This window comes from Halichoerus grypus, chromosome 4, assembly GCF_964656455.1.
Source record: "Halichoerus grypus chromosome 4, mHalGry1.hap1.1, whole genome shotgun sequence".
Taxonomy (NCBI): Eukaryota; Metazoa; Chordata; class Mammalia; order Carnivora; family Phocidae; genus Halichoerus; species Halichoerus grypus.
Genome location: NC_135715.1, coordinates 39067300 through 39088259, shown reverse-complemented (window position 1 = coordinate 39088259; position 20960 = coordinate 39067300). Strand labels below are relative to the sequence as shown.

The following is a 20960-nucleotide window of genomic DNA, read 5'->3' as shown; positions in this document are numbered from 1 at the left end:
TGATACATAAATAAATACTTGAAATTCTTTGCACAAACTACAGAATCTCTTGGAAAGCACCTAATCATTGTAAGTCAAATCTGAAGGGCAGACATATGAGTATGAAAAGCAGCAGAAGAGTCTCCAGCAGCAACCAAATAGTTATTGACCTAGTAAATTAAGTGGTCTTTCGCTCCTGGGCACACAAAATTATTACTGCATTTGTCCCTCAGAAGTTTGCTTATTGGTTTCTTTCTTGTTTTCCAAATGGGAAAAAAAAAAGATATGTATACATACATACATGATGATTATATATATATGTACATATATGATTATGTGTATAATATATAGAGAGAGAGAGAGACGGAGACAGAGACAGAGACAGAGAGAGATCAGATCAAGATGCCAGTGACATCCTGATCAAAAGCAGTGGCATGAAAATTGTGACTCTTTAGGAAGTAATAATAGTGGCTATCTAATAGTAATGGTGGGAAACTAGACTTTAAAAACTTTTATGGTTGGGGCGCCTGGGTGGCGCAGTCAGTTAAGTGACTGACTCTTGATTTCAGCTCAGGTCATGGTCTCAAGGTCCTGAGATCTGTTCAGGGCTCAGCATGGAATCAGCTTGAGATTCTCTCTCTCTCTCTCTCTCTCCCTCTCCCTCTGCCCCTCCCTCACTCTCCCTCTCTCAAAGAAGTAAATAAATTCTTTTAAAAGATAAAAAAAATAATAAAAATTTTATGGCAACCTAGGATCCAAAATAAGAAACAACACAAGTTGAAGCTGGAAGATATGGTTACATCTAAGTAGTTGTATCCCTTGACAAATAATTTAATTTTCCCAACTCTTAATTTCTCATTTGTAAATCAGCTAAAATACATCCTAGATATATATCACTTAAGTGTTTATAGGAACACTATATCCTAATCCTAATCATTGTTTTAGGAAATATTACTGCAATTATCATCATCATCACTACACATTGCCACTTTTTTCAAGGTAGTTTTGATAAATTATGGCAAGGAAATAAAATGTAACACTACAAAGTATTCGCCTAAAATGTTCACAGTCATTAGTAAGTATAACCTGGCAATAAACATCTTTTCATTATCTACTCTTGTCATTGATTGGTATTTTGAGGAAACAATTATAAATTATTACAAATGGAAATTCTTGAAGTTGGAAGTTTACAGCATCTCTATACAAATTTGTTTTTTTATTCCTTGAGAGAGCACATGTGCATGTACATGTGCAACCGCACAAGTTGCGGGGGGAGGGGGCAGAGGGAGAGAGAGAATCTTTAGCAGACTCCACACTCAGCATAGAGCTCTGTGAGGGGCTTGATATCAGGACCCTGAGATCATGACCTGAGCTGAAATCAAGAGTCAGACACTTAACCCACTGAGCCACCGAGGTGCCCCGTATACAAATTTAAAACAGGAATTGTGTTATAAGCTTTGTCTGTGAACTCCTGCTTTGCTTATAAAATGGGTATTATATTTTGTGATTGAGTATAAAATCTTGGCTTGAATAAGCATGATCCTTACTAAAAAGCAATATAAGAGGAAGAGAAAAGGATTTTTCTCATGCTCTGTTACATATAATTTATACTCTCTGTGAATATACTCCCTTTAAAATCATATTGTGGATTATGCATATATGAAAAAAGTAATTGTTTTGCATTTCATATCTAAGAAATAAAATATTAGTTGTGATAGCACTCATTATTAGAGCTTGAAGTATACTTTGTTTATTAGTAGAAATTTATTTTATTTCTTTACATTTACTTCTGGGAAATTTATTAGAATCTTCTAAATCAATAGCCAAAATTATTCAATACTTTAAGGGCACACCATCAATGTAGGACTCTTTCAAATCTCTTGGAGAGGTCAACCAACATAGTCAACCCATAGTCTCAATTAAAAGAACAAATTAGGGGCACCTGGGTGACTCGGTCAATTAAGCTTCCGACTCTTGGTTTGGCTCAGGTCGTGATCTCATGGGTCGTGTGATTGAGTCCCACATCGGGCTCTGCACTCAGTGGGGAGTCTGATTGATATTTTCTCCTCTCCTTCTGCTCCTCCCCCACCAAAATAAATCAATAAACCTTAAAAAAAAAAAGAACAAATCAATCTCAATTTTTCCATATGCCACAAAAAAATAGGACAAAATAAACCTGTATTCTCTAGATAATACACACTGATCTTATCTAATATGTCTGTGACGACAGCTGCAGGTGGTGATATAATCATTTCTTACTTGCTACCACTTTATAACATTTGCTAGTAAGTGAGTAATCTACTAGTAAGGGTTTGAACAAAGGCCTCATCCTTTCCTTCAGAGGTGCCATTCCCAGGCAGAATACAGGACTAGTAAAAAGAGCATTACTAGGTTCAGAAAATAGAAGTACAGATTGTCAAAATTTTAATTATAAGTTCTAAACTTAAATCTGAGGAGACTGAATATAGACAAGTGGAACTTTTAAAAAAGACGATTCAGAACAAAAGGCCTGGGTCCTAATTATGCCCAAAGACAGATTTCCCACATAAAGTAGGGTCAGATACACTTTGGGTAGCTGCAAAGGAAACTGCAGGTGACCCATGAGACAAAGGGTGATTATGGGAGAAGGAGAAGTTATTCTTGTGAGGTGATCAAAAATGCCAATAAGCTGAGTGTTTTTTCTAGGACCAAACTGAAGAAAATGCTTGATTCAAACACAGAAATTTTAGGAAAGGAACAGATAGTAAATCCATGAGTTACTCTCTCTCTCTCTTTTTAAGTATTTTATTTATTTATTTGAGAGAGAGAGAGCTGGAGGGAGAGGGAGAGAGAATCTGAAGCAGACTCTGCACTGAGCACAGAGCCCAACGTGGGACTCAGACTCATGACCAGATCATGACCTGTGCTGAAACCAAGAGTCAGACACTTAACTGACTGAGCCACCCAGACGTCCGAGTTACTCTTTTTTTGAGATAAGGATTTTCATTCTCCAGAATTTGAAACTGTTAAGAAGTCATTCTTTAAAATTCTGCCTTATTGATGTCTATTTCTTTGTATTTTTTTCTACTTTGTTTCACTTACTCCTTTGTTTTACTCAGGGCCATACTAATTTTTTTTTTCTTCCAGATCCTCAACAATGCATTCCCTGGGGCTTTCTTCCTTCACTTTGTCTTTACTGCTCTCAGGCTTCGCATCTACTCTAGTTCGATCATCACTCCATGTAGATTTCTCCCAATTCCACACACTTAGACTTTTTTTTCCATGTTCTATACTTGAATTTTTTGTTACTTACTGGATACTTACAACTATGTGTTCTATTGGCTTCTGGAACTTCAGTGTCTGGCACTTATTTTGAATGAAATAAGAGATATATAAAGTCATGCGCATTTTTGCCTCTATTCCTTAATTTCGCTCACTTTATTCCTACCCATATCTACTGACCTCATCTATTTCAAAACTTAATTGTGAAATGAGGTTGCAAAGTGCCCTCAAGTATTCCCTTTTCATAGCTTACACTTTGTGCAATAAGATTACTCTCTTTAAGGGATCTTGACATTTTCCCATTCCCATTGCCTACGCTCTAGGTCCTAGAGGATAAAGTTTAAAATTATTTAGTTTGAATTACAGTTTATGTTGTGGAATTAAGTCTTGCTCTTTTCTGCTTGAGAAACTTTGTCCATGCTTTTCTTTCTCTTTAATAATCTTTTCTTCATTTGTACTTCTCAGTATGTTACCAAATCCCAAGCCTCTCTTTCAAAGGCTGCCTTGTTTATGAAGGATTTTCTACACTTATATCTACATATACTATTCTCTTACCGTAATGTTTTCCTCTTTTAAGACACTTATCATAGTCTGCCTTTTTTACACGACTATTTGTGAACCTACTTTATACCCTTGACTCAATACATTTGCCTTATTTTTTTCTGTCACAAACGCCTGAAGCAGACTGCCTGTATCCCTCTACCTTTGTTACACTTCATACATCCATTGTGTTCTCTCAGCTTTGTAATAAACTATTTAGATCATGCACTCCATCTACTTGTTTACATAGATAGATCTGTCTCTCCACTCTTCCTCCGTTTTTAACTGATGAATAGAGACCATGTGTGTAGGTGTCTTGCGAAAAGGTGCTTTTCTACTCTTCAAAAAGAATATTTAAGAGCAGACGTGCACAAAGTGTTGCTATCTATTCAGCATGAAAGTAGAAGCAGAAGGATCATATTAGCTTGAAACCAAAAGTTGATATATATATAAGCATTGAAGCCAAAAAAAAAAGTATGAGAGAATTATCTTTCTTTGTTATGTTGCTTTGAATAAATTGCTTCACCAAGAATGCAACTTTCCCTTATCTAAGTCAGTCCGTTATGTTCCAGAAACCACTGTCTGGAAACCATTACACCATGGAAACTTACTAACAACAGTAAGTATAGCCACCTTATATTTATACAGCACTTGCCTATTTTCAAAGCATTTTCTCAGCTATTGCCTCATCTCAGCCTCACAACAAGCCTGCTGCTATGAATATGGCACACATAGTAGCAAATTCATTATAACTACGTGCATATGTTTCGCATCCTACATTAATGTGCCCCATTACAAACATATTAATTATGTAAGAAAATATATTGTCTCTGGTGCCTCTATGGGAAAAATCTATGGCCATTTAAAAATTAAGGTATGGTTGCGTTGAAGACCAATACGTTCAATAAGCAGGTGTTCTCAATTCTAGTAACTATGCTTCGAAATACACTATATGAAGGGAGGCGCCCAGGTATGTATCTAGCCACAGGCATTCACTAGCCTTTTGAATTCTGCTGATATCTTTTGGATTTTCAAAGACTGAGACTTGATTTTAACATATAATGTGAACCCCATCTTCTCAGGGATTCCAGGACCATTACAGGTTACTAAAGAAAAGACTTATACAGCCCTCTAGTGTTCCAAAGCTAGAAACCCCCAGCAGAAAATACATTCAAGCATGGCAAACTCTTCCCCTCACCCACCTCCTTTAATGCAGAATCACTGCTGACAATACCGCTGCTAGGAGCACATATTATTTAAACTACTGAAATTATAGCGTTGGCAGTGGGAACTGAACTGTTCTCACATCACTAGGGAAAGAGCGCTGAGTACATGACAGCTTAGAAACTGCCTTCATAGGGGAAAATGTTCAGATAAATCAATTTTCTGCAGGAAAAAAAGGAAAAAAATTAATTTGCTGTGTACTTATTTAAACAGCTGACTGAAGAGTTTATTATGCTTGATTGCAGGCCTTCAGCAATGGGTATTACTTCCTTTTCCTCCTCTCCCTCTCTCCCAGTGAACTCCCATCGACGGAGCCTACAGCTATCCTCTCAGAAATCATATAAAACCTGACACTGCTAAAAAATTAACCTCAAAAAGGTGTCTTCGGGTGTTGCCTTTCAAATCAAATTTTAATAGCCAACTGTGAGCTGAGAGCTCATTCTTTATAACCTGATCACTAAGCAAGATTCACAAGCTGTCCCTGGTCTGCAGATGGAGCTATTGACAAAACAGTACTATCCACTTGAGAAAAAGCAGGGCACAGACAAGTTTTATTGAATGTTTCTTTCCTTTTTTTTTATTTTGTTTTAAGGATTATGCCTCAAGACATATCCTAAGTATTATATTTTCAATTAAAATAAATCTACCCTTTGAAAATTAAGAACAGCTTCAAAATTTGATGAGCATTATCTTAGTTACAGAATTAGAACACATAAAAATTCCACAAATAAAAATAGAGATACATGCCAGTGAAAAGCAATTCAAGCACATGGAGAGACAATGTAATATGAGAAATGATAGTGCAGAAATAGACTCTGTGTATCAGTTCCTTCTTAATGGGAACTTAGAACATAACACACTAAGTTATTTAACAGTTAGTATTCAAACAATACTTTCTGTGATGGCATACATTTTTTTTTTTTTAATCAAATACTCCATCATCACATTATTGCAGGCAGGTGACATAGGTACTTAAGAAAATCTAAATATGGAATAGATGAATATAGAACTATCTAATTTTAAAGTTGGAAGGAACTTTGGTGATAATCCAGACAAAATCTGATAGATTTTTAGAGTTAGAAGAGACGTTAGGAATCATTTATTTATTCTTTCAACAAACACAAACGTAACTCATGTGAATGGTTATATTTGGTTGGTATTAGGATTGAAGAATCACCTAAACCATCTCCTGCTTTCAAGAATTTTACAGTTACAGTATATAACAGACACAGCAAAAGATTGAGGACAGTGTAAAGGGCTGTGGAAATGGAGGGGAAAACTCTAACCGTAAGTACTGGTGTATCAGAAAGGCAATTTAAAAAGTCAGTTAAGCTGAAGTTTTAAGGTCACCTAGGAAAATTTCATTATTTTCCAGAAGTGGAAACTGACTTGGCTAAACATCACGGCTGATAGGTGTCAAAATCAGGGTCAGAAATGAACTTTCCCTGGTTTCCTTCCTAAATTCTTTCAACAACAAAACATGTTTCTAGGTGAAGTATATATTAGTATCGGCTCAGAATGGAATTAAAGAGTCCTAGTGAATAATAGTCTAATAATGGATGCTAGCATGCAAGCAAAACATCTGCTCTCAACTATGAACCTCATGAACTATATCAGGAATCTCATGGATTTAGTCCTGAGACATACTGCACCAAGGTTTTTAAAAATTATTAACACTTTTCTAAAGTTTTAAAAAATTGATTTTACCCAAATTTAAATACTTTTCAACTGCTGTGTAATTATTGACTTAACTAGAATAAGAGAATACTGAATTTCTGTCATTATGGGATGTTTAAAGCATGCTAAGAATTAACACCTGGTCTAGTGTATTGTCAAAACACCTGTCCTCTTGTGTTTTGTTGCTGTAGGATTAAAAACAAACCAAAACTATATCTGATGTTTCCTGATTATTTTAACTTTTTATGTGATAAGCAATATAAACTTATTTAAACATAGATGCTTTTGCATTTGAAAATTACTATAATATCTGTCTTGTTATCTCAGAGGAAAAATAAACTTAATCACTACAATCACCATCGGGAAAATAAACCCACATATTCTATACTCATTTAAATTAGAGTTCTTTAGAAAAGAACAAGAATAAGAAAAAGATAACATACATTATATTTGTAAAAATATGTTCTGTGCCATAAAATGCTAAAAATATGATAATGGTATGTTTTCAAATTTCATATTAAAGTCATAATATTTGAAACAATGGTCAATATCTTTATTTCTTATCTCCAAATAGATGTTTGCGATCTTTAGTTTTATTGAAAACTTGGCATATTTTAAAATAAGAGTAAGCATTTTCACTGGTGAAGGTGGGGAAAGAAGGATGCTGTGCCACCTGCTTAAAATGGGGCAATGTTTGATGCACATAGAAAATGAATTTTTAAAAATCTAGATTCCATCATTCATCCAAAGCTTTAGCTAGGCCATCTCGAGTCTTGGAGCATTGGGCTTTTGAAGTTCTATTTAAAACCTTACTAACTGGACATAATAATAATAATAATAAATTACTTAAAAAATAAAATACCATTTTGAAAAAAATAAATAAAATAAAATCTTACCATCAATGTATAAATCAATGACAAATAGATTAGATAATGCCTATGCAACAGCAAAGTTTCTTTGATAGAAGCCTCCTTATGGCATGGAGTAATTTTGTCAATCTTCAATTGACCTTCGAAATTATAATACCGAATGAGAAATCAGTTAGTCTTGAAAGAAACTTAAAACTATAGCTTTCTCATCAATGTTTAACATATTAGAATCTCAGAGAGAAAACATTTCCTTGATCATAATATATAAATTGTTAAAAAATAAAGGAAAACTTCTTAATTTTGGAGGATGGAAAGAATCATATTCAGCTTTGAAGACCTTTACATAATTCAGTGTTCTTCATCTCCAATAAGATATTCAAAAAAATATGTTAAGATGTAATAATGTAATTATGTTCACTCTACAAGTACTGATTAAAGTCCATATACTAGGCATTAAGAAAAATAATATTCTTAGATTTTATTTCTATTTTTTTAAGATTTTATTTATTTATTTGTTAGAGAGAGAGAGAGAGAGAGAGCACACAGGCAGGGGGAGCGGGAGGCAAAGGGGGAGACAGACTCCCCAATGAGCAAGGAGCCCAATGTGGGGCTCCAACCCAGGATCCTGGGATCATGACCTGAGCCAAAGGCAGATGCTTAACCGACTGAGCCACCCAGGCATTCCTTATTTCTATTTTCTAAGATATTTAGTTCCAATCCCAAGGCGGCCAAGGTATTTGAGAGCATCCACAGAAAACCTAATCCATAACCACCCATTCATTTATACATGTTTTGATTCAATGTAAGATATCATATAGTATTTTACACAAATACTCTTAGTTATGGTATAACAATATAACTTAGCTATTACAGACATTTCAATTACATTTAGAATTATCTTTAATTTTTGCTGTAAATTATTCAATCATTGCATTGTTTAGAGATACACTGGTGAAATAATTATATATAATTTCTAATAAAAAAGAGTAGCATTTGTATAATAATCTATCACTAAAGAGTCATCAACATGGTACTGTCCTGGGCACAGTAGGTGATATGAATAAGTAATCAATTATTTGATGGGAACTGTAAAATATGCCTATAATAAAAGGAACTAAATATAAAACACTGAACTTAGTATGAGTGTCCACTAATAACACCTATTATGAGAATTCAAAAAAATCAAGCTCTCTGTGGTGGAATTACTTAAGGTTTAGAGAATATTTAGGATAGTGTGTTATCATGTGCATTCATCTAGATAGCAGGAGACGTAAATTCTAATTAAGGTTCTACCATTAACCATGCCATCTTGTCAAAATGTTTTACTCCTTTTTTTTTTTTTTTAAAGATTTTATTTATTTATTTGACAGAGAGAGACAGAGTGAGAGAGGGAACACAAGCAGGGGGAGGGGAGAGGGAGAAGCAGGCTTCCCGCAGAGCAGGGAGCCTGATGCGGGGCTTGATCCCAGGACACTGGGATCATGACCTGAGCCGAAGGCAGACGCTTAACGACTGAGCCACCCAGGCGCCCCAAAATGTTTTACTCCTTGTAAACATTAATTTCCTCATATGTAATTGGAATAACATTTTTTGTTTGTATCACAAAGTTGTGGCATTATACTTATTTTCATAAACTTTGCATAGTTTGAAATTGTCAAGTCTCAAATACATATTGATTATAAATCATTTCTTAGATTCTGCTACCTTTTTCAGTAAGCTTTTAAAATTATTATACTAAGAAAGAAATAGTTTGGTCTAAGATTCTTACAGAACCCCCAGACAAGAATAGAAAGTAAAAGGGATTTATAAGGAGCCATAGATCATTGGGACTTGAGCATAGTAACCACCAATAAATATTTGGTGACAAAATTATCTATTATTTATATATAATTCATGATATTATTAAGTCCATTATTTTTTAAATTAGAAACATCAGTATTTTTCCTGAGATTACTTTTCATGGACAATTTGCCAATTGTTTTCATATCCAAATGCCCTAGAATTTGTCAGCTGTTTTCCCAATAACAAATTTGTTTTGGCAGGCTTTATATTTTTCCAAATTGTATATAGATTGGTCAAACTGTCTCTTCCTAAACAGAAATATGTTATATATCCACATGAAAAATGACAAATATGTCATTAGGTGGATTTAGTTAATTAGTCCGAATATCAGTAGCATGTAGCGGAGTGGTGGATAAGATATTCAGCTTCCGTCTGTGAGACATTTTTGCATGGCAAATGGCAGTATTCCAGTTAACAGTTTTGTTAGAGTAAAACACAACATGTCTCCAGCCACACATTACCTAACAAATATTGTGAAATATACAAGAAATAAAAGGAAATGAAGGTGAAATTTGCAGGTAGCTTTTAGCAGCCTCGCTGATTTAGAGTATAGGATACTGCCATAGGGACATCCCAGCTGAGAAATCCAGTTAAAGTTCTGTTGTTTTAAAAATGTTTTTATTCCATCAGTTGAAAATATTCTATAAATGCAAAAAGTCATCTAGGGGTGACATTGTAACCCAAAGCTGGAAGGATCTTATCTGAATTTCTATAACGGGTATCTGTAATAAAAGCTTGTATATAATGTGATTTCAAGAAATGCATTACCAAAGCATAAACACCTAATAGTGGCTGTGCACAGCATCAGCCTAAGGGGCTGTCAGACGATCAACATAAACCAAAATATCAGAAAACAACTGTGTGGGTTTCAGGCAAGTTAATTTATAAGGTCAGTTAAGGGAAAGACATTATCACACAACTAAAGTTGCATTTACTTCTCAGGAGAGTATTTTGGTTTATATTGATTGCATCAGGGACCACCTCAGGTGATATCAGGCATTAATTTGTGGTCACTCTCACACAAATGCACCAGGAGGTTAAAAAATATGGCCCATATAGGGAAAAACATCATTGTAAAAATTTGTGGTGGTTGTACGTTGACTGGTTATTTTAAACACATTTTATGGAACATATTAGAGTGAAAGTAAATAGCCAAATGTAATATATATCATAGATTTTAGAAACTTCTCTATTTTAAAGGTCTTTTTTTCATTCATCTTTGCATATCTAGCAATTTAGACAATATCAGGAACACTGCAGGTAGTCAATAAATATTTGCTAAATTAAATACATGAACATTTGTTAAAAATAACATTCATCATTTATGAAAATATTTTAATCACTAATTGTGTTATATTAACACCAGTTTAAAACTGAGGATCAAAATATGTGGGTTCTGGTTTCTGTCCCTAAATCTGAGACTTAAGTCCTATAATATAACCTATTTTTAATCGAGATTCTTCCAGCAATTGATTCAATGAAATCGGAGTCTAATATCCCCAAATCAGGAGGATATTTAAAAATAAATCTCAATAACCACGATTCACATGATATGACTACCTTGAGCACATATAACACAATCATGCTTTCTCCTTCAGTAATTATTTTAGGTACACTAGTAAGTACTAGTAGGTTGATGGTAATTTGCTATGCTAGAAATAAATGTAACATATATTATTCTATAAGACAGATTTTTTTTTAAGATTTTATTTATTTATTTGAGAGAGAGTGAAAGCAAGAGAGAGCACAGAGGGAGAGGGAGAAGCAGACTCTCCACTGAGGAGAGAGCCTGATGCAGGGCTCGATCCCAGGACCCTGGGATCATGACCTGAGCCGAAGGCAGATGCTTAACTGACTGAGCCACCCAGGTACCCCTATAAGACAGGTTTTGAAACCAGCTTTGGGCACTGTGCTGGTTATTAAGCAATTGTCTTTCAATCCAAATGTACTCCTCTAGTCCCTACTTTATGAGACAGAAGCTGAACTCTGCAAACTGCATTACTTTTCTGCCAGCTGGCTCCCTGGGAGGTTCCAGGCAGGAGGGGACACTAGCTGAGTGGAAGGGAGGAGGAGCACCTGCTGCCAGGCTGGTGTATGCAGGAGGGCCCCCTCGAATATACAACCCATACGTTTTAGGAGAGTCGGTTCCTGTCAGGTCCTGAAAACACAACCCAAGCAATGGTACATTATCCAGGTTGTGGTGTTGGTTCCAAACTGCATGCAATTCATTCCAGATTCTCGCTCCTTTCCACACTTCCAGACCCGTCACGACTCAGAAGATGTATCACTAGTGCCACCTCTTTAGAATCCAAATTCCACAGGCACATCACCTGAGCTACTGGGGTTTGGATGCTCTCTCTATGGAGCTTGACCTTGATTCATAAGCCCTTGAAAGATCGGCACTAGCCAGGTAGGCCCCTCTGCTCAAAGATCTGGTCCCAGTAAGACAGGGTATCTGCTCCAAGTCCCTAGTTTCCAAACACCCCCTTCCCTTTGCTCCTCTGTCCTATGGATGCTAACTATTTCCAGCAGTTACTACTTCAATGTCCCTTCAGTGTGCCCACTTTGTCATTTTAGTCTTCAAGTATCTCTTTAACTTTTGTGTATATTAAAAACTCTCTATTGAAATAAACGACAGAATTTCTGTTTTCCTAACTTCATCCTGGGTGAGACAAGTACTTATTTTATTTATTTATTTTTATACATTTCCTTTTTTTTTTTAAGATTTTATTTATTCATTTATTTGAGAGAGAATGCGAGTGAGGAAGTACAAGCAGGGGAGCGACAGAGGGAGAGGGAGCCCAATATGGGACTCGATCGTCATGACCTGAGCTGAAGGCAGATGCTTAACCGACTGAGCCACCCAAGCGCCCTGACACAAGTACTTTAAATATATATATATATATATATATATATATATATATATTTATTTATTTATTTATTTATTTGAGAGAGAGGGAGAGAGAGCAGGCATTGGGGCAGAGGAAGAGGAAAGAGAGAATCCCAAGGAGACTACACACTGAGCATGGAGCCAATGGATGTGGGGCTCCATCCTAGGACCTATGAGACAATGACCTGAGCCAAAACCAAGAGTCAGATGCTTAACTGACTGAGCCACCCAGGCACTGCAAAAGTACATTTTATTTTTAAGTCTTAGTCCCATAAAAGTCTTTTATTAATGAATTGATTGTACTGTAAACACAAAAATATGTGTGTCAGTTTTAATGTCTCTGAGCTTGAACGTGAGATTGAATGTAGTTTACATATTAGTTTAATTGAGGCGATTATATTTGTTATTATATTGTATGGCCATCTCAATATTTTCAGTAAGTGGTTAAATAATATTAAAATTTACATCTGTGAATATATATTAAAAGGCAATTAGAACATAATTTTCTTTGCATTATCATGCATTATCTTTGCATTTATCATGACTCAGAAAATATGGACATGATGAGTAAACACAATAAATTTAGCTAGTTATCCATCTTGGATTTTAAAAATCTTTATTATATTGAAAATTATATAAACTCATGAATTATGTTTGTATGATGATTAAAAAGCAGAGAATTATGCACTGATTAAAACTCACTGGTAATTAGAATTATGCTACAGGTGATATGTGATTCTGGTGGCTTTTTTAAATCATTTTTCTGTGACTGTAACACTGAAAAAAAGGAGAAATAACTTTCACTTGTACTAAATTAATGATTGCTGAAACTTCTCTTGTTATAACAATTCAATATTTCAGTAATCATTGATGTGCTTTTCTGATAATTTTTAATCTTTTTATAGAAAAGATAACTGAAATATTAATCCATCCTTTTGCTTTGTGCAAGCACCTATTTTAGAAAAGAGATAAGGTAACATATCTTACAATAATTTCCACATTCATAGCCATGCCAGACAAAATAACTACTCTCCAACTTTTCTGTAAAGAAGTATTCCTCATTCTATTCACTGAGTGTTCTACAATATATATCTTAGTTTATTTCTACACAAACCATCACTCTTGTTGAGCAATGTAATTGACTTACGAACAGCAAAATTGGATCATTCTGGGAAGAAGTTTCGATTAATGGTATGCTATGTAACTTTACTTTTGTGCAGTCAAATGTTTGTAGTCACATTTTGTTTTGTTTTGTTTTTTTTTACCTCTAATATGTGGACCAAATGATCTATTGGAATCCTCCATTTCTGACTTTGAAGGAGACACTTTGTTAGTTGTCCATGCAGGTAGGACCTGTTTGGCTAAGAGCTGCCAGTTAGCTAGGATCTAGCCATGGATGGAAGAGGCTAAAGATTCATAGATGGAATAAAAGCTGTAATAAGACAATGCACAAGTTTGAAAGGCAGGTTTGGTCTTTATTTGTTTGGCAACTTTGGCCAAGTCAAAACTCTTTGGGTCTCAGGTTCTTCATTTGTGAAACGAAGATTGACTCAAGGGATTTGGAGTGGCAACCTTACAGCCAACAGAGAAGAGATTTACTCTTGGATCTACTACTCATTAGCTGGGTGGTTTTGAGGAACCTATTTAATCTCCTTGAGTGTCAGTTTCTTTATCAATGAAATAGGTATTTTGGATTCACTGTACTAATAGTTATACAGTTCCATTTACATATAGGCCCTTTACAACCTGAAATTTCTTCTAGCTCTAAAATTCTATAACCACTAGAGGTTTTAAATTATTTCTTTTCTATGAAGTAGTTTCTCTTCTAATCATTGGTTGTTAAATTCGTCCTGCAAGGTTTTAAAGGGCCCTAGTGTATTTATCTTTTAAAAATATGTTCATTAAACAAGGGGAAATTATAAGTTTTTAAGCTATTGTCTTGAAAATCACAAATAATGTAATAAAATTTGAAGATGCTACTATTAGTTGTCCTCATGCATGATTTCATAAATTGTTTTTTAAAAGTTACCCCCGAAAAACCCCCAAACTGAGGGGAAGTAATGCAGCAATCCTCTTCACTGCCCACCGTGTAAACCAATATTACAGAGCAGAGCCACAGCCAAAGAGAGAGGGGATCGGCTCTCACATAGGTAAAGAGAAATTGTAGTATACAAAGTTTCATGGTTGGAGCATTATTTATAGAACTATATACCACAATATTCCATATCTCTCTGACAATATTTGGAAGCATTAAAGGAAGAGAATGAAGATCATTCTTAATTTAAGATTTTTTTAAAACGAGGTTTCTCAACAGGGGCATTATTGACATTCTGGACCAGTTAATGCTCTGCTGATGGGGAAGGGTGCTGTCTTGTATATGGTAGGCTGTTTAGCAGTATTCCTGGCTTCTCTCCACTAGATGCCAGTAGCACTATCACCTCTGGTCGAGACAGTAAGAAACACTTCTACAGTACGATGGTTTCTCAACAAAAAACTGAATATAGAATTATCATATGATCCGACAATTCCACTTCTGGGTATATACCTGAAATAATTGAAAGTGGAGACTCAAGTAGATATTTATATACCAATGTACATAGCAACATCATTCACAACAGCCAAAAGGTGGAAGCAACAAAAATGTCCGGATGTGGTATAAACCTGCAACGGAGTCTTATTCAGTCTCAAAAAGGAATGAAATTCTAATGCATACTGCAGCATGGATGAGCCTCAGCATAAAACATTATGCTAACTGAAAGAGTATAGATGCTGAAGGACAAATATTGTGGTTTCACTGATATGAGTGAGGTACCTGGAGTAGTCAAATTCATAGAAACAGAAAATAGAATGGTGGTTGCCAGGGACTGTGGGAGGGAGGAATGGGAGGAACCCTTATTGTTAAATGGGTACAGAGTTTCCACTCAGGAAGATGAAGAATGCTGGGGATAATAGCAGTGATGGTGGTGAAATGCAGATACTTTGTGTCACTGAACTATATGGTTAAAATGGTCAACTTGATGTTATGTATGTTTTCCCATAATGAAAAGAAATGTGTCTAGACATTATCAAATGTTCCCTAGGGGGTGGGCGGCAGGGACAAAATCACTGATGTTTGGGGACCACCACGTTACAACATAATTTGCATTTACATCCCTTTAATCTTTAAGCAATCATTTTATTTCACGTAATGCTAGTGCTCTTTCACATTGCAAATTCCTCTCTTAAAAGGAAAACATTTTCTCCTGTTTTAACTAAACAATCTCCATTTTTAAATGAGTCTTTCATAAGTACAACAGAAAATAATTGTCTAAAGACTAGCAAATATATGACACATCACTGAACACCCTGGTCAAATGGCATGTCTGATACGTAATGAGTTGAATAGTGGTCCCCAAAACTCCATGCCAATGTCCTAATCCCTGGAACCTGTGAATGTGAATTTAGAAAAAGGGGTCTTTGCACATAAAACTAAGGTAAAGATCTTTAGAGGAGATCATCTTGGAATATCCAGGCATGGCCCTCAATGCAGTGACAAGTGTCCTTAAAAGAGACACATAGAGGAGACACACAGAGGGAGGACATCAATGTGATGACAGAGGCTGAGATTGGAATGAATGCCACCATGATCCAAGGAATGGCAAATGTGGCCGTAGCCACCAGAAACCAGGAGAAAGGCATGGAAGGGATGACCATCTAGAGCCTCCTGAGAGCATGTGGTCTTGCCAACACCTTGAATTTAGACTTCTGACCTCGGAATTGTGAGGGAATAGATTTGTTATTGAAGCCACCCAACTTTTGGTAATTTGTGAGAGCAGTCACAGAAAGCTAATACAAAAGGCAGTTATGATTTGCAATTAGAAATACTATCCTCACTCTTCTCTAAAGCAAGATTTCAAATATGTAACCATATCTCAAGCATAATGTTGATAGGAGAGGCTGTGTTAGGCTATTCTTGTCTTTTGAGGGATGCTGCTCTATAGTGTGTCTATTTGGACCCAACAATAAAAGCATCATATTGCATTGTCTCCAACAGTCTTCAACATGTTCATTTAGAGATGTCAGAAATATGTGAAAGAAGGTGCTTGCCCCCGTTCTGGGCTATTTGGGCCGTTTGACTGTGAAACAGGAAGCTAGTTAACATGCACGTACCGTAGCAGACCCCGGCACCTGTATCGCAAGCACTAATCAAAGTGCTCCTTCATGGGGTGAAAGAATCGCTATTTGTAATGCAATAATTAGGCTGGGTGGAAAGGCCTGTAAAGTAAATCAATCTAGTCTGCTCTTAAGATCTGACTCCATTCTCTTGGCAGATTGTTAACATAATGAGACAGAAGCCTACAAGAGGTCCTGCAGAAAAAAAAAAAAAAAACCCAGTGTCATTCCTTTTCCTTCTTCCTTTAATTTTACAAAGGTTTCTCAGGACATAGCTGAGATTAAAACTAATATAAGCCGCTGATAAAATAGGGGATTCTAAGCTTTCCAAAAGGTTACGAAAGGATGAGCTGGAATGCAGTAGCAGTCTGAACCCATTATTCACAACTTCTGAGTTATCTCACTGCAAAGCTCTCAAAAGAACACAAGAATTCCCAGTAAGTAATTACAGTTGAGGGAAAAACAGGGAAGAACATCCAAAGGCCAGCTTGAAAATAGTGGGTGGTTTAATCTGAAGTTCAACAAAAGGAAACAAATTAAGTGCTCTTTATAAATCAGGACGAGACTTTCAAAAGCAAACTTATTTGTTCTGTCAAACGTGCTGAATTGGCAAAATGTGCTGACCTACTCCAACAATAAGCTGTTTTCTTATACACAGCAAGATTCACATACAGTCATTTAAAATTACGTGTCAATGAAAATAATTTTCACACTTTGACAAATTATTTTCTATCCTCTCCATACTTTGAAATCTTCTTTCTATAAATTCTACCATGTACATATTTCTTTTCCTTTTCTTAGGCATAAGGAATTAAATTAGACTCCCCTTTTCCTCTACTTATATATTTTAAACTTTTCACTGAATCCTAATTCTTGTTAGTTTTTGTCTGGAATAAACAAACATACACACTAATTAGAAGTAAAACTTAGAGATAGTTGCATTCCCTAACTTGCATCAGACTGACACATTTACGTGAAGGCCTCAGATATCTTGAAATGAGGACCAGCATCAGACTCAGGCAGTGAGACTTTTTCAGATAGAACTGTGCCTCATGCGTTTTCTCTGTTCATACTTCGGCAACATGGCTCTGTGAACAAAAACACTGTATGTCAATCTCTCTCCCTCTCTCTGTCTGCCTATCTCTGTCTCTCTCTCTCTCTATATATATATGCCAATATTTCTATATATGCATACATATATACATACGTATGTGTGTGTGTTGCTACATTTTGTTGAGGCTCAGGCTACCCAAAGCTTGAGATCGATTCAACAGAAAGTTAAGAAACCATAAAATTCCTAATTATCATGACTGCCCTTTTGCTTGACCTGATATTTATGTGTAGAATAAAACCATATTTTTTTAAAGGGCAGGTTCAGAAACCTTCATCAATAACTGAGTTTACTCTTGTTACTATTGTTGTTTGGTTGGTTTCGTTTATCTATTTATTTTACCACTAACAAGATAATTTTTTAGGCTTTTGCAAGCTGAATTTAATTCATCTGATATTCTGTATTAAGGCACAATAAGAATTAAAAATATAGTAAAGAAAATAGCAAAGTTTTCATTTAGTGCTGATTAACTATATGCCCAACACCACGCACGTTTTCTAATTTAATCCTGATAATGTTCATTCCTGTGATACAGACATTGTTATTTGCTTTTTTTCGAGTGAAGAAATTGAAGTCTAACAATTGCCCAAAGTCAGGAGTCTAGGAAAACCATAGGTATGGAGATCTGATTCTGAAGCACATGCTCTTCACTGGAAAGACTTACTGTCCAGAGAGCTTACTCATTTCTACTCTTTTTTTCAGTTATATTATGTTTCATTTCAAATAGCAACATAAGGGACACTGACTCATACAGAGTTTGATGATATGAAGTTTAATTTTCCTGATTTACTTGAATACGTACTTCCTTTGAGAAATGAACTCATATTAAAAAAAAAAAAAACTTTGCAAGAGAGAACATTTGAAAATTATGAAGCACTAAAGATATTTAAATTATATTTTAGCACTAACATTTCTATCTCTAAAGGTATTTAAAAGGAAACTAAAAAATAAGCCTTTTAGAACACAGATTTTAAGTTTTAGAAAATAGCTGTACTAATGTACTGTTAATAAGAAATATGAGTCACAACATTCAAACTGATAATGATGAGGCTTCTAGTGTTCGAAGGAAAAATATAAATTTGAAATATATGTCATGTGAATTTTATTTGAATGTTTCAACCCCCAATATCAGCACCACCATAATTGAATGAGATTCCCAGTGATAGAAAAAGAAATCAATTTTGAAAAATAAAATGCCAAAATATAATATATATGTGTAGGTGTGTATGTATGTGTACATATATATGCATGTATGTATAAATATATGTACATATGTGAGTGTGGTTTTTTCAAGATAAATTTGGAATAAACAACGAAATTATGCATTGAATAAATATTAATACAATGAAGTTATTATTGCTAGGAAAAATGTCCTAAAATAAATACCAGTATAGATCGCCCAGAATTTTAATATTTCAGTTTACTACTATCATGCAATACATTATATTATTATTTTTTGTTAAGTGTATATAATTCTATTCAACACTTACACTTGACCCAATTACTTCCTTCTAGGAATTGCCCTTTCCTCTCTTGCTCATACAAGCAATACCACAAATAACTCTCTGGCTTTGACTCTGAATTAATATAATGGATTATATTGCTTTGTTTATATAATTAATTGAGCAGAGTGCTAGGATTTGAATAATTGGCCTAATGAACAACAGTTATATGCTAAGATAGATCAAGCTTTGTGTTAAAGACCTCGAACAATCATATTCAACTCTCCTGGCATTGCTCATCTTTGGATCCAGAAGAGGAGATGAAATTAAGAAATCATTTGCTTTCTCAAGATATTCTACATGCATTTGAAAGACAAATACATTAATTGAAGTTAAAGAATTTTCCATTTAGTAAAATATTTACAGCCATACATTCTCATTCATTGATGTTGATTCAGTCCACAAAGAATAGAAAGTGATGAAATATATCTGCCCTAATTATTTTTTTAACAACACTAAAAATGCTTCATTACACTCAGGTGCACAGTTTAAAAATCATTTTTTCAGAATACATTTTACACTCAGGTATGTAAGACATACAGAAACACAACTTTGAGTAGATGCTTAGTTTTGATTAAAACACCAAGCTTGTTCATGAAATGAAATTTGATATGTTCATTTATGAATGAAATAAAATTACTACACATTTAGGAAAAAATGATAGCTTCAATTTTGTAACATGCCTTCACTATAGTTAAAGCATAAACGATGTCTTATATGTGGCAGGCAGTTTAGCTGCCTGAGGCTAAGCTGATAGATATAAGCCACAAGACTAGACATTTCTTAAGGCTGTTTTCTTTCTGTAACATTTCTGCCTCACACAGATAATTCATGTTTTATTAAGAGTCTAAATATAACATAATAAAATAAAATTAAAAAAAGAGTCTGAATAAAAGCAAATTTAGTTGGATTTATCCTTTCCTAAATGTAAAATGTAAAAATGACAATAAAGTAAGCTTCTGGCATTTGCAAAAACTAAAGTAAATGAAAAAGGCAGTTGGGAAGAGGGGAGAAGAAGATTTCCAATTCATTTATAAATTATAATAAATTATTATAATAGAAAAAGACATAACAATGACAATGGGAATGATGTCATGAAAGAAAAAGAGACTGGTAAATATAACTTTTAGCAAAGGAAAATAAAATCACATTTCCATTATAATAGATACTGTATGAAAACATGTTCTAGAGAAACAATTCTCTATATGCTAATTTAGAAAATGCAAGTGATTCCATGCTGTACAGTAGATCTCTAGGACCTATTCATCTTGAATGACTGAAACTTTATACACTTTGACTAATATCTCCCCATTCCTCCTTTCTCCCAGTCCCTGGAAACCACCATTTTACTCTCTGCTTCTGTGAGTTTGACTATTTTAGGTTCCTCCTATAAGTGGTATCATGCAGCATTGGCTGATGACGGATATGTTTATGGTATAGATTATGGTGATGGTTTCATGGGTACATACTTATCTTCAAGCTCATCAAGTTGCATACATAAAATATGTGCAGCTTTTTGCATGTCAATCATGCCTCAACAGTGTGGTTTTAAAAAAATGCAAGTTATATAAAGCACCTAATCTGGGGTGCCTGGCTGGCTCAGTTGGTTGGGCATCTGACTCTTGCTTTAGCCTCAGGTCATGATCTCACAACCTGAGATCCAGCCCAGGGTCAGGCTCTGTGCTCAGCGGGGAGTCTGCTTGAGATTCTCTCTCTCCCTCTCCCTCTGCCCTTCCCTACACCTGTGCTCTCCCCGCCTTTCTCAAATAAATAAATAAATAAATATTTTTAAAGATTTTATTTATTTATTTATTTGAGAGAGAGAGAGTGGGGGAGAAGTAGAGGGAGAAGGACAAGCAGACTCCACACTGAGCACGGAGCCCCATGTGGGGCTGGCTCCCACGACCCTGAAA

The 20960-nt window shown here is 35.1% G+C and overlaps 1 protein-coding gene across 9 annotated transcripts in view; it reads right to left on the bottom strand.

The window, feature by feature from the left end:
• Positions 1–20960, bottom strand: part of PCDH9 (protocadherin 9) — a 925839-nt gene that overhangs the window by 374747 nt on the left and 530132 nt on the right. The window lies entirely within an intron of this gene.